This window comes from Phyllobates terribilis, unplaced genomic scaffold, assembly GCF_046119375.1.
Source record: "Phyllobates terribilis strain yellow unplaced genomic scaffold, ASM4611937v1 Scaffold_2__4_contigs__length_985480577, whole genome shotgun sequence".
In the NCBI taxonomy this organism is placed as follows: Eukaryota; Metazoa; Chordata; class Amphibia; order Anura; family Dendrobatidae; genus Phyllobates; species Phyllobates terribilis.
Window position 1 is genome coordinate 2350963 of NW_027362762.1, and position 12275 is coordinate 2363237.

Genomic DNA, 12275 nt, shown 5'->3' on the forward strand with positions numbered 1-12275 from the left:
CTGTGGTGCTAGGAGGACATTTGGAGTTCTCTCTCTGAATTCAGCTAAAGCTAAGTTACTTTCCCCCATGTCTTTCTCCCTTGTTGTCTTTAATAGTTAGTGGGGATTGACTAGTGCTCATCCCCCCTTCCCTATCCAGGGTCAAGCGCTAGGGAAATACAGGGTCTAGGTTCCTGTGCGGCGATTGGTGAGGAACCACTATAGGGACTGTCAGGGGAGACAGGGTGATATCAGATCAGCCTAGGAGGTCTCCACTCCACCTTTTCCCTTGAGTCTGGGCTCCCTTCCCCCTTCCCTTTGTGTTGCACTTAGTCTTTCCTATACCTTGAGTGACAACCACTGTCAGTAAATCAATTCAAAAGCAGTACCATCATCAGTGCATGAATACGTCACCAGAGCCACCATCAGTACATGAATACATCATCAAGCTTAGTACAGCAATCAATTGTAATGTCAAGTCAGGCCCATATACCTTTGTATCTCATAAACCTACAACTCCCAGTATCTCCTTAACAATAGTAAGGAGAAGCTGGGAGTTGTTATCAGCCATTATCAGTCTGCGGACCATACTGGAACCACAGTACTGATGAGACATAGTCAGTATCTCATATAAAAATTTACATCCAGGTACCTTATAGGAGACATCTTCACTGATTGCAGATTCCAAATGCCATGATGACATCCACAGCTGGTCTCTCCAGACTTCCCTGTTCTCCAGTTATCTGCATCACATCCCCATACGGTGCCCTTAAAAATAAGAGAGTTATTAAAATGCCCTCTGCATAAAAAATATCTGTCTATATTATGACGTAAATAAGCCTGCTCTGGTATATGGCCTCCGCACTGTCCACCATTATCAGCTATAACCACCACACCGTCTGTCCCTATGAACCACGGCCTATACCATAACTGTCCCCTCTCCACGGTTTTTCCTTACACAATCTATAGCTCCACACTGTCCCCCTCCATGCTATCCTCTTTCCTTACTGTGCCCCCATTTCATGCTGCCCCCTCTTCATATTCATGCCGTGCTTCTTTTTTCAGACACCCTCCTCACACTGTCCTCCTACACAGTATGATGGTCACCGCAGCCGCCAATACAGTATAATATCCACAACAGCCCCCAATATACAGTGGGTACGGGAAGTATTCAGACCCCTTTAAATTTTTCACTCTTTGTTTCATTGCAGCCATTTGGTAAATTCTAAAAAGTTAATTTTTTCTCTCATTAAAGTCCACTCTGCCCCATCTTGACTGAAGTAAAACAGAAATGTAGACATTTTTGCAAATTTATTAAAAAAGAAAAACTGAAATATCACATGATCATAAGTATTCAGACCCTTTGCTCAGACACTCATATTTAAGTCACATGCTGTCCATTTCCTTGTGATCCTCCTTGAGATGGTTCTACTCCTTCATTGGAGTCCAGCTGTGTTTAATTAAACTGATAGGACTTGATTTGGAAAGGCGCACACCTGTCTATATAAGACCTCACAGCTCACAGTGCATGTCAGACCAAATGAGAACCATGAGCTCAAAGGAACTGCCCAAGGAGCTCAGAGACAGAATTGTGGCAAGGCACAGATCTGGCCAAGGTTACAAAAGAATTTCTGCATTACTCAAGCTTCTTAAGAGCACAGTGGCCTCCATAATCCTTAAATGGAAGAAGTTTGGGACCACCAGAAGTCTTCCTAGACCTGGCCGTCCAGCCAAACTGAGCAATCGTGGGAGAAGAGCCTTTGTGAGAGAGGTAAAGAAGAACCCCAAGATCACTGTGGCTGAGCTCCAGAGATGCAGTAGGGAGATGGAAGAAAGTTCCACAAAGTCAACTATCACTGCAGCCCTCCACCAGTCGGGCCTTTATGGCAGAGTGGCCCGACGGAAGTCTCTCCTCAGTGCAAGACATATGAAAGGTCGCATAGAGTTTGCTCAAAAACACATGAAGGACTCATAGACTATGAGAAATAAGATTCTCTGGTCTGATGAGACGAAGATAGAACTTTTTGGTGATAATTTCTAAGCGGTATGTGGGGAGAAAACCAGGAACTGCTCATCACCTGCCCAATACAATCCCAACAGTGAAACATGGTGGTGGCAGCATCATGCTATGGGGGTGTTTTTCAGCTGCAGGGACAGGACGACTGGTAGAAATTGAAGGAAACATGAATGCGGCCAAGTACAGAGATATCCTGGATGAAAACCTCTTACAGAGTGCTCTGGACCTCAGACTTGGCCGAAAGGTTCACCTTCCAACAAGACAATGACCCTAAACACACAGCTAAAATAACAAAGGAGAGGCTTCAGAACAACTCTGTGACCATTCTTGACTGGCCCAGCCAGAGCCCTGACCTAAACCCAATTGAGCATCTCTGGATAGACCTGAAAATGGCTGTCCACCAACGTTCACCATCCAACCTGACGGAACTGGAGAGGATCTGCAAGGAAGAATGGCAGAGGATCCCCAAATCCAGGTGTGGAAAACTTGTTGCATCATTCCCAAGAAGACTCATGGATGTACTAGCTCAAAAGGTGCTTCTACTCCATACTGAGCAAAGGGTCTGAATACTTATGACCATGTGATATTTCAGTTTTTCTTTTTTAATAAATTTGCAAAAATTTCTACATTTCTGTTTTTTTCCAATCAAGATGGGGTGCAGAGTGTACTTTAATGAGAAAAAATGAATTTTAGAATTTACTAAATGGCTTCAATAAAACAAAGAGTGAAACATGTAAAGGGGTCTGAATACTTTCTGTACCCACTGTACACTATGATGTCCATCACGGCCCCCCATGCAGTATAATGTCCACCACAACCCCCATTATATAGTATGATGGTTCCCACATGACCCCATACAGTATTATAGCCCCCCCAGTCACTGATACAGTATATTTGCCTCACAGCCCCTTATATATAGTATAATGTCCCCCGCAGCACCCTGCACAGTATGATATCCACCACAGCCCCCCAATATACAGTATAATGTCCCACACAGCTCCCTATACAGTATGGTCACCACAGCCCCCAATATAAGGTCCCCAACAGCACCCAATACAGTATGGTCACCCTCTTGTTATGTCCCCATAGGCCATAGGTATAATAGCCTCCATTATATTAAATGAAAAATAATAGAATAAAAATAAAAAAAAGCTTATACTTACCCAATCCTGTCTCCCTGTCCATGTAACTGCATTGCGATATCCTTTGCTTGGCAGTAGTTTCGGTAGAGCAGGTCTCTGCTCCTGTCCCGGCTGGCGCCGACATCAGTTGTATTCGCGTCTTACAGACGGCCATCACTGTGCTGAATGCCTGCGGCCGGAGGAATATCAGTGTTTTTTTTTCCTCCGAAATGCGCCCCCCCTTGGATAGGCAGGAGTTAGCGCCCTAGGCAGGTGCCTACCCTGCCTACCCGTCGTTCTGGCCCTGCTGGGCTGGATGTGGGTGTTAGTCCAGAGAGGATGCACCAGCACTGACTATAAGGACAGACCCCCAGGCTGAATGTATAAAGGGGGCATCAGCACTGACTATAAGGACAGACCTCCAGGCTGAATGTATAAAGGGGGCATCAGCACTGACTATAAGGACAGACCCCCAGGCTGAATGTATAAAGGGGGCATCAGCACTAACTATAAGGATAGACCTCCTGGCTGAATGTATAAAGGGGGCATCAGCACTGACTATAAGGATAGACCTCCTGGCTGGATGTATAAAGGGGGCATTAGCACTGACTATAAGGACAGACCCCCAGGCTGAATGTATAAAGGGGGCATCAGCACTGACTATAAGGACAGACCTCCTGGATGAATGTATAAAGGGGGCATCAGCACTGACTATAAGGACAGACCTCCTGGATGAATGTATAAAGGGGGCATCAGCACTGACTATAAGGATAGACCTCCTGGCTGGATGTATAAAGGGGGCATCAGCACTGACTATAAGGATAGACCTCCTGGCTGGATGTATAAAGGGGGCATCAGCACTGACTATAAGGATAGACCTCCTGGCTGGATGTATAAAGGGGGCATTAGCACTGACTATAAGGATAGACCTCCTGGCTGGATGTATGCACGGCGCCCCCTGAGGAGCATTGATGGTACTACAAACATTTTGCACAGAGCTTGTTACTGACAGTTACAATTTAATGGTGATAGGAGTGGTAGCATCAGTATTTATTACTTGTCGCTCTTGGTCACTTTTACTGTAGAAATTCCTCCTTTCTCATTACTGGACGCCTCTGACCGTTATAATCTCTCACTTCTTCTCCATTTTCTATCTCCAGAAGCCGCCAAATCCATATGGCACACAACATCTGCAGGAAAATAAATGATGACAGATATGTGATGAGGTCGTACCTGACGCTCTGCTATCCCGTCTGTGCTGATCAGTGAGGTCACATGTATAATGGAAACAGTCAGAAGGACAGAGGACAGTGCGGGAGACATTGTGCCTCAGTAAAGGATGTAATTCAGGGCCGGGGCTGGGGGAAAGGAGGAGAACAGCTGATGATGGAACAGAGGTGCTGCACTGTTACTGGGACACTGTGGCTACCAGTATTAAGGGGACCCTCCATGTCACTGTTATGGCGGCACTGGAGCCACCAGTATTTAGGGGACCCTCCATGTCACTGTTATGGGGGCACTGTGGCCACCAATATTAAAGGGACCCTCCATCACTGTTATGGAGGCACTGGGTCTACCACTATTCAAGGGACTCTTCATGTCACTGTTATGGGGGCACTGTGGCTACCAGTATTTAGGGGACCCTCCATGTCACTGTTATGGGGGAAATGGGGCTACCAGTATTAAGGGGACCCTTCATGTCACTGTTATGGGGGCACTGTGGCTATCAATATTAAGGGGACCCTCCAGGTCACTGTTATGGGGGCACTGGGGCTACCAGTATTAAGGGGACCTTTCATGTCACTGTTATGAGGGCACTAGGGCTACCAGTATTAAGGGGACCCTCCATGTCTCTGTTATGGGGGATCTGTGGCTACTACTATTCAAGTGACCCTCCATGTCACTGTTATGGGGGCACTGTGGCTACTACTGTTCAGGGGACCCTCCATGTCACTGTTATGGGGGCACTGTGGCTATCACTATTCAGGGGACCCTCCATGTCACTGTTGTGGGAGCACTGGGGCAACAAATATTAAGGGGACCCTCCATGTCACTTTTATGGGGGTAATGTGGTTACCACTATTCATGGGACCCTCCATGTCACTGTTATGAGGGCACTGTGGTTGCACGCTGATAGGGCACCTGTGGTTAATAGTATTGGGTTATTATTTGTGAGGAGGACAGTTTTTTTTTCACAGTTTGATACTTACAGAAACCCCTCTGCACATTCTTTTTGCCCAACAGAAGACTCGCGTGCAAAACAGGCCAGGCGGCAATATCCCATGAAGCTGTCACACCCCCATATGGGAAGAATGGCGCCCCCACCTGCAAAGGAAAAGGAAATACAATGTACTCTGTTCATAAAAGCTGCAGCCAGAAACATACAGAAGGGAAAGAGCCAAAGACTCCACGTCTGCAGTGATTCATATAGAATAATATCCACTGGGTGCCAGCAGGTGGCGATATAACACTGTACCTCAGGCTGATTGGATAATTGTATTATGAAAAGTTCTGCAACTTCCTAACAGACCCTGCTGAAAAATATCATCATTGTATCATCCCTCACCAAATATTCATCATTGTGTCATTTTACATCTATTTACTACAAAATTCTTCTTTTCTCACCCAGAATAAACAATCTTGACAACATTATCCGAAAAAAAAAATGATACTAGAGTTACAGAGAATTTAAAAACCGATATATCATTATTTTTCTATTTTATTCATTTGTTTAAAAAAAACTTTTAAAAACTTTCTGGCAGCCCCTTTAAAGTTTCCTATTGTTTCAGTTTAATACCAGCATATCTACCACTACACCTCTGTATGTCAGTTTTCACTGGATTTATAGCATTGTATTCGTGAACCAGGAAGAGCAGGATGAACAATACTAGAGCCCTGAGTAATGAATGTATTATATAGGGATTAGCAGAGTAGTATGGGAGTATTTTCTACAGGCAATGGATACAGCCATTGGTGGCACTTACTGAGGCTCCAGGTGGCAGCGAGGAAGAGGAGGAAGCAGAAGCTGAGGAGGCTCATGGCGGCGCAATCCTTCTCCGAAACAACAGTGAATTATCCCATCAGTTGGTTTATAAACCTCAGATTATCCTATGGAGGTTGAACTTTATCACTCACAACCAGTCCGACCCTCCCAAATAGAGAAGAAGCCCCCACAAGGGTTAAATATCCGTAATCACATTATCCAGAAAGTAACTTCATTACTGGAGGAAGAAGGGATCATAAGACGCGGACAACAAGGCCCCTCGTGTGTCACATCCGAAGCCAGAGACAGTGATCTACTGTGAGGAAGGACTATGGGGGGGCACGAGGATCATCAGACAGGAGCGGTCACTTACTATAATAGGCTGTAACGAGAGCAATGTGACCGACTGTGCAAACCAACCCATTACACAGCCCTGCAGAAGAGAGAACCTGATTACTGACCATATATTATTATTATTTATTATTATAGCGCCATTTATTCCATGGCGCTTTACATGTTTAAAAGGGGTATACATACAACAACAATTACAATAATCTTGAACAAAACGAGTCAGCGACTGGTACAGGAGGAGCGAGGACCCTGCCCGCGAGGACTCACAGTCTAGAAGGGATGGGTGAGGATACGGTAGGTGAGGGTAGAGCTGGTCGTGCAGCGGTATGGTGGAGAGAGGACCCTGCCCGCGAGGGCTCACAGTCTACAAGGGATGGGTGAGGATACGGTAGGTGAGGGTAGAGCTGGTCGTGCAGCGGTATGGTGGAGAGAGGACCCTGCCCGCGAGGGCTCACAGTCTACAAGGGATGGGTGAGGATACAGTAGGTGGGGGTTGAGCTGGTCATGCAGTGGTATGGTGGAGCGAGGACCCTGCCCGCGAGGGCTCACAGTCTACAAGGGATGGGTGAGGATACAGTAGGTGGGGGTTGAGCTGGTCGTGCAGCGGTATGGTGGAGAGAGGACCCTGCCCGCGAGGACTCACAGTCTACAAGAGATGGGTGAGGATACAGTAGGTGAGAGTAGAGCTGGTCGTGCAGTGGTATGGTGGAGCGAGGACCCTGCCCGCGAGGGCTCACAGTCTTCAAGAGATGGGTGAGGATACAGTAGGTGAGAGTAGAGCTGGTCATGCAGTGGTATGGTGGAGCGAGGACCCTGCCCGCGAGGGCTCACAGTCTACAAGGGATGGGTGAGGATACAGTAGGTGAGGGCAGAGCTGGTCGTGCAGCGGTATGGTGGAGAGAGGACCCTGCCCGCGAGGGCTCACAGTCTTCAAGAGATGGGTGAGGATACAGTAGGTGAGAGTAGAGCTGGTCATGCAGTGGTATGGTGGAGCGAGGACCCTGCCCGCGAGGGCTCACAGTCTACAAGGGATGGGTGAGGATACAGTAGGTGAGGGTAGAGCTGGTCGTGCAGCGGTATGGTGGAGCGAGGACCCTGCCCGCGAGGGCTCACAGTCTACAAGGGATGGGTGAGGATACAGTAGGTGGGGGTTGAGCTGGTCGTGCAGCGGTATGGTGGAGAGAGGACCCTGCCCGCGAGGACTCACAGTCTACAAGAGATGGGTGAGGATACAGTAGGTGAGAGTAGAGCTGGTCGTGCAGTGGTATGGTGGAGCGAGGACCCTGCCCGCGAGGGCTCACAGTCTACAAGGGATGGGTGAGGATACAGTAGGTGAGGGTAGAGCTGGTCGTGCAGCGGTATGGTGGAGCGAGGACCCTGCCCGCGAGGGCTCACAGTCTACAAGGGATGGGTGAGGATACAGTAGGTGGGGGTTGAGCTGGTCGTGCAGCGGTATGGTGGAGAGAGGACCCTGCCCGCGAGGACTCACAGTCTACAAGGGATGGGTGAGGATACAGTAGGTGGGGTAGAGCTGGTCGTGCAGCGGTATGGTGGAGAGAGGACCCTGCCCGCGAGGACTCACAGTCTAGAAGGGATGGGTGAGGATACAGTAGGTGAGGGTAGAGCTGGTCGTGCAGCGGTATGGTGGAGAGAGGACCCTGCCCACGAGGGCTCACAGTCTTCAAGAGATGGGTGAGGATACAGTAGGTGAGAGTAGAGCTGGTCATGCAGTGGTATGGTGGAGCGAGGACCCTGCCTGCGAGGGCTCACAGTCTACAAGGGATGGGTGAGGATACAGTAGGTGAGGGTAGAGCTGGTCGTGCAGCGGTATGGTGGAGCGAGGTCTCTGCCCGCGAGGGCTCACAGTCTACAAGGGATGGGTGAGGATACAGTAGGTGGGGGTAGAGCTGGTCGTGCAGCGGTATGGTGGAGAGAGGACCCTGCCCGCGAGGGCTCACAGTCTACAAGGGATGGGTGAGGATACAGTAGGTGAGGGTAGAGCTGGTCGTACAGCGGTATGGTGGGGCGAGGACCCTGCCCTCGAGGGCTCACAGTCTACAAGGGATGGGTGAGGATACAGTAGGTGAGGGTAGAGCTGGTCGTGCAGTGGAAGGTGGAGCGAGGACCCTGCCCGCGAGGGCTCACAGTCTACAAGGGATGGGTGAGGATACAGTAGGTGAGGGTAGAGCTGGTCGTACAGTGGTATGGTGGAGAGAGGACCCTGCCCGCGAGGGCTCACAATCTACAGGGGATGGGTGAGGATACAGTAGGTGAGGGTAGAGCTGGTCGTACAGTGGTATGGTGGAGAGAGGACCCTGCCCGCCAGGGCTCACAGTCTACAAGGGATGGGTGAGGATACAGTAGGTGAGGGTAGAGCTGGTCGTGCAGCGGTGTGGTGGAGCGAGGACCCTGCCCGCGAGGGCTCACAATCTACAGGGGATGGGTGAGGATACAGTAGGTGAGGGTTGAGCTGGTCGTGCAGCGGTATGGTGGAGAGAGGACCCTGCCCGCGAGGGCTCACAGTCTACAAGGGATGGGTGAGGATACAGTAGGTGAGGGTAGAGCTGGTCGTGCAGCGGTATGGTGGAGAGAGGACCCTGCCCGCGAGGGCTCACAGTCTTCAAGAGATGGGTGAGGATACAGTAGGTGAGGGTAGAGCTGGTCGTGCAGCGGTGTGGTGGAGCGAGGACCCTGCCCGCGAGGGCTCACAATCTACAGGGGATGGGTGAGGATACAGTAGGTGAGGGTTGAGCTGGTCGTGCAGCGGTATGGTGGAGAGAGGACCCTGCCCGCGAGGGCTCACAGTCTACAAGGGATGGGTGAGGATACAGTAGGTGAGGGTAGAGCTGGTCGTGCAGCGGTATGGTGGAGAGAGGACCCTGCCCGCGAGGGCTCACAGTCTTCAAGAGATGGGTGAGGATACAGTAGGTGAGGGTAGAGCTGGTCGTGCAGTGGTATGGTGGAGTGAGGACCCTGCCCGCGAGGGCTCACAATCTACAAAGGATGGGTGAGGATACAGTAGGTGAGGGTAGAGCTGGTCGTGCAGTGGTATGGTGGAGCGAGGACCCTGCCTGCGAGGGCTCACAATCTACAAGGGATGGGTGAGGATACAGTAGGTGGGGGTAGAGCTGGTCGTGCAGCGGTATGGTGGAGCGAGGACCCTGCCCGCGAGGGCTCACAGTCTACAAGGGATGGGTGAGGATACAGTAGGTGAGGGTAGAGGAGGTCATGCAGTAATGTGGTGGAGCGATGGTTGCTGCAGGTTGTAGGCTTGTCGGAAGAGGTGGGTCTTCAGGTTCCTTTTGAAGGTTTCCACGGTAGGCGAGAGTCTGATAGGTTGGGGTAGAGAGTTCCAGAGTGGGGGGGAAGCACAGGAGAAATCTTGTATGCGATTGTGGGAAGAGTAGATAAGAGGGGAGTAGAGAAGGAGATCTTGTGAGGATCGGAGGTTGAGTGCGGGTATGTACTGGGAGACTAGGTCAGAGATATATGGAGGAGACAGGTTGTGAATGGCTTTGTATGTCATGGTTAGTGTTTTGAACTGGAGTCTCTGAGCAATGGGGAGCCAGTGAAGGGATTGACAGAGAGGAGAGGCCGGGGAATAGCGGGGGGACAGGTGGATTAGTCGAGCAGCAGAGTTTAGGATGGATTGGAGGGGTGTGAGTCTGTTAGAAGGGAGGCCACAGGGCAGGAGGTTGCAGTAGTCGAGGCGGGAGATGATGAGGGCGAGCACTAGTGTTTTTGCAGATTCATGGTTGAGGAATCCAGGAAATATTTTTGAGTTGGAGTCGGCAGGAAGTGGAAAGGGCTTGGATATGTGGTTTGAAGGAGAGTTCCGAGTCCAGGGTTACCCCGAGGCGGTGAGCTTGCGGGACAGGGAGAGTGGACAGCCATTGAATTTGATAGATAGGTCACGTGGGGGGGTTGAGCGAGATGGTGGAAAGATGATGAATTCAGTTTTATCCATATTAAGTTTTAGAAATCTTGCAGAGAAGAAGGATGAGATAGCGGACAGACATTGTGAGATTCTGGTTAGTAGGGAGGAGATATCGGGTCCAGAGAGGTAGATCTGTGTGTCATCAGCATAGAGGTGATAATGAAAGCCATGGGACTCTATGAGCTGTCCCAGGCCGAAGGTGTAGATGGAGAAGAGCAGGGGTCCTAGAACTGAACCTTGGGGGACACCGACAGATAGGGGGCGAGATGAGGAGGTGGTCTGTGAGTGGGAGACACAATGTCCTGTCTGTTAGGTATGAGGAGATCCAGGATAGGGCCAAGTCCCTGATGCCAAGAGATGAGAGAGTCTGTAGTAAGAGGGAATGGTCCACTGTGTCAAAGGCAGATGACAGGTCCAGGAGGAGGAGGACAGAGTAGTGTTGCTTGGATTTAACAGTTAGCAGGTTGTTGGTGACTTTAGTCAGGGCAGTTTCAGTAGAATGGTGCGGTCGGAAACCAGATTGGAGGCCGTCAAAGAGGGAGCAGGAGGAGAGGTGGGAGGACAGCTCAAGATGGACGTGTTGTTCCAGTAGTTTTGAGGCATAGGGGAGAAATGATATGGCGCGATAGCTAGACAGAGAGGATGGGTCAAGGGAGGGTTTATTGAGGATGGGTGTGGCTAGTTTGCAGCATGAGGGGAAGACACCAGTTGTTAGTAACAGGTTGAAGAGGTGGGTTAGGGTTGGGATGAAGACTGTGGTAAGGTTAGGGATGAGGTGAGACGGAATAGAGTTAAGTTCACAGGTGCTGAGATGTGATTTGGAGAGTAAACAGGAAAGTTAATCTTCCATGATGGCAGAGAAGCTAGTTTTGCAGGAGGAGAGTTGAGTAGTTGTCAGGAGGGACTGTGGGATCATATGGCAAAAGCTTTGCCTTATGTTGTCAATCTTCTGCTTGAAGAATGAGGCAAAGTCTTCAGCTGAGATGAGTGGAGAGGGAGGGTGAACTGGGGGATGGAGGAGAGAATTGAAGGTGTTGAATAGCTGTTTAGGGTTGTGAGACAGGGAGGATATGAGAGATGAGAAGTATGTTTGTTTTGCTGCAGTGAGTGTGGACCTGAAAGTAGTGAGGGATTGTTTGAATGCGATGAAGTGCTGGTTGGAGTGGGACCTTTTCCATCTCCGTTCAGCAACCCTGGAAGCCCGTCTCAGTTCTGTAGTCAGGGTGGTGTGCCATGGTTGCCTGTTGATTGTACGAGCTTTAGTATATATGAGGGGGGAGACTGATTCAAGAGCTGCAGCTGTTGTGGTGTTATATAAGGCAGCAGCAGCATCTACATCATGTAAGGAATTTATGTCTGTAAGAGGGAGAAGGGATTCAGAGAGTGAGTGTAGGTCAAGGTGTTTGAGATTTCTGCGAGGATGTGCAAGTTTGTGGAGTGGGTTTTGTGGACCTGGAGAGGAGAGGGAAGAGAATGTGAGTAGGTTCTGGTCCGAAAGAGGGAGAGGAGAGTTAGAGAGGTTGGATAGGGAACAGAAGCAGGTGAAGATGAGGTCCAGCGTGTGGCCATCTTTATGAGTGGGGGCTGAAGACCATTGAGCAAGGCCGAAGGAGGAAGTGAGGGATAGGAGCTTAGAGACAAATGAGTGGGAAGTGTCAGTGGGGATGTTGAAATCGCCCATGATGATAGTGGGGATGTCAGCGGAAAGGAAGTGAAGTAGCCAGGTGGTGAAGTGGTCTAAGAAGGTGGTGGCTGGTCCTGGGGGGCGTTAAATGACGGCCAGTTGGAGGATGGAGGGGGAGTAAGTGCGCACGCAGTGCACTTCAAAAGAAGGGAGTGTAATGGAGGGCGGCAGTGGGATATGTGAGAAGGTGTAGTTGTCAGACA

The 12275-nt window shown here is 49.9% G+C and overlaps 1 long non-coding RNA gene across 1 annotated transcript; it reads right to left on the minus strand.

Moving 5' to 3' along the window:
* Positions 1-4116: 4116 nt before the first annotated feature.
* Positions 4117-6252, minus strand: LOC141248681 (uncharacterized). Its single transcript, XR_012311859.1, has 3 exons — positions 6102-6252; positions 5328-5442; positions 4117-4307 (listed from the first exon to the last, which is right to left on the minus strand). It is a non-coding gene; the product is annotated as an uncharacterized lncRNA (long non-coding RNA).
* Between the last annotated feature and the right edge of the window lie 6023 nt (positions 6253-12275).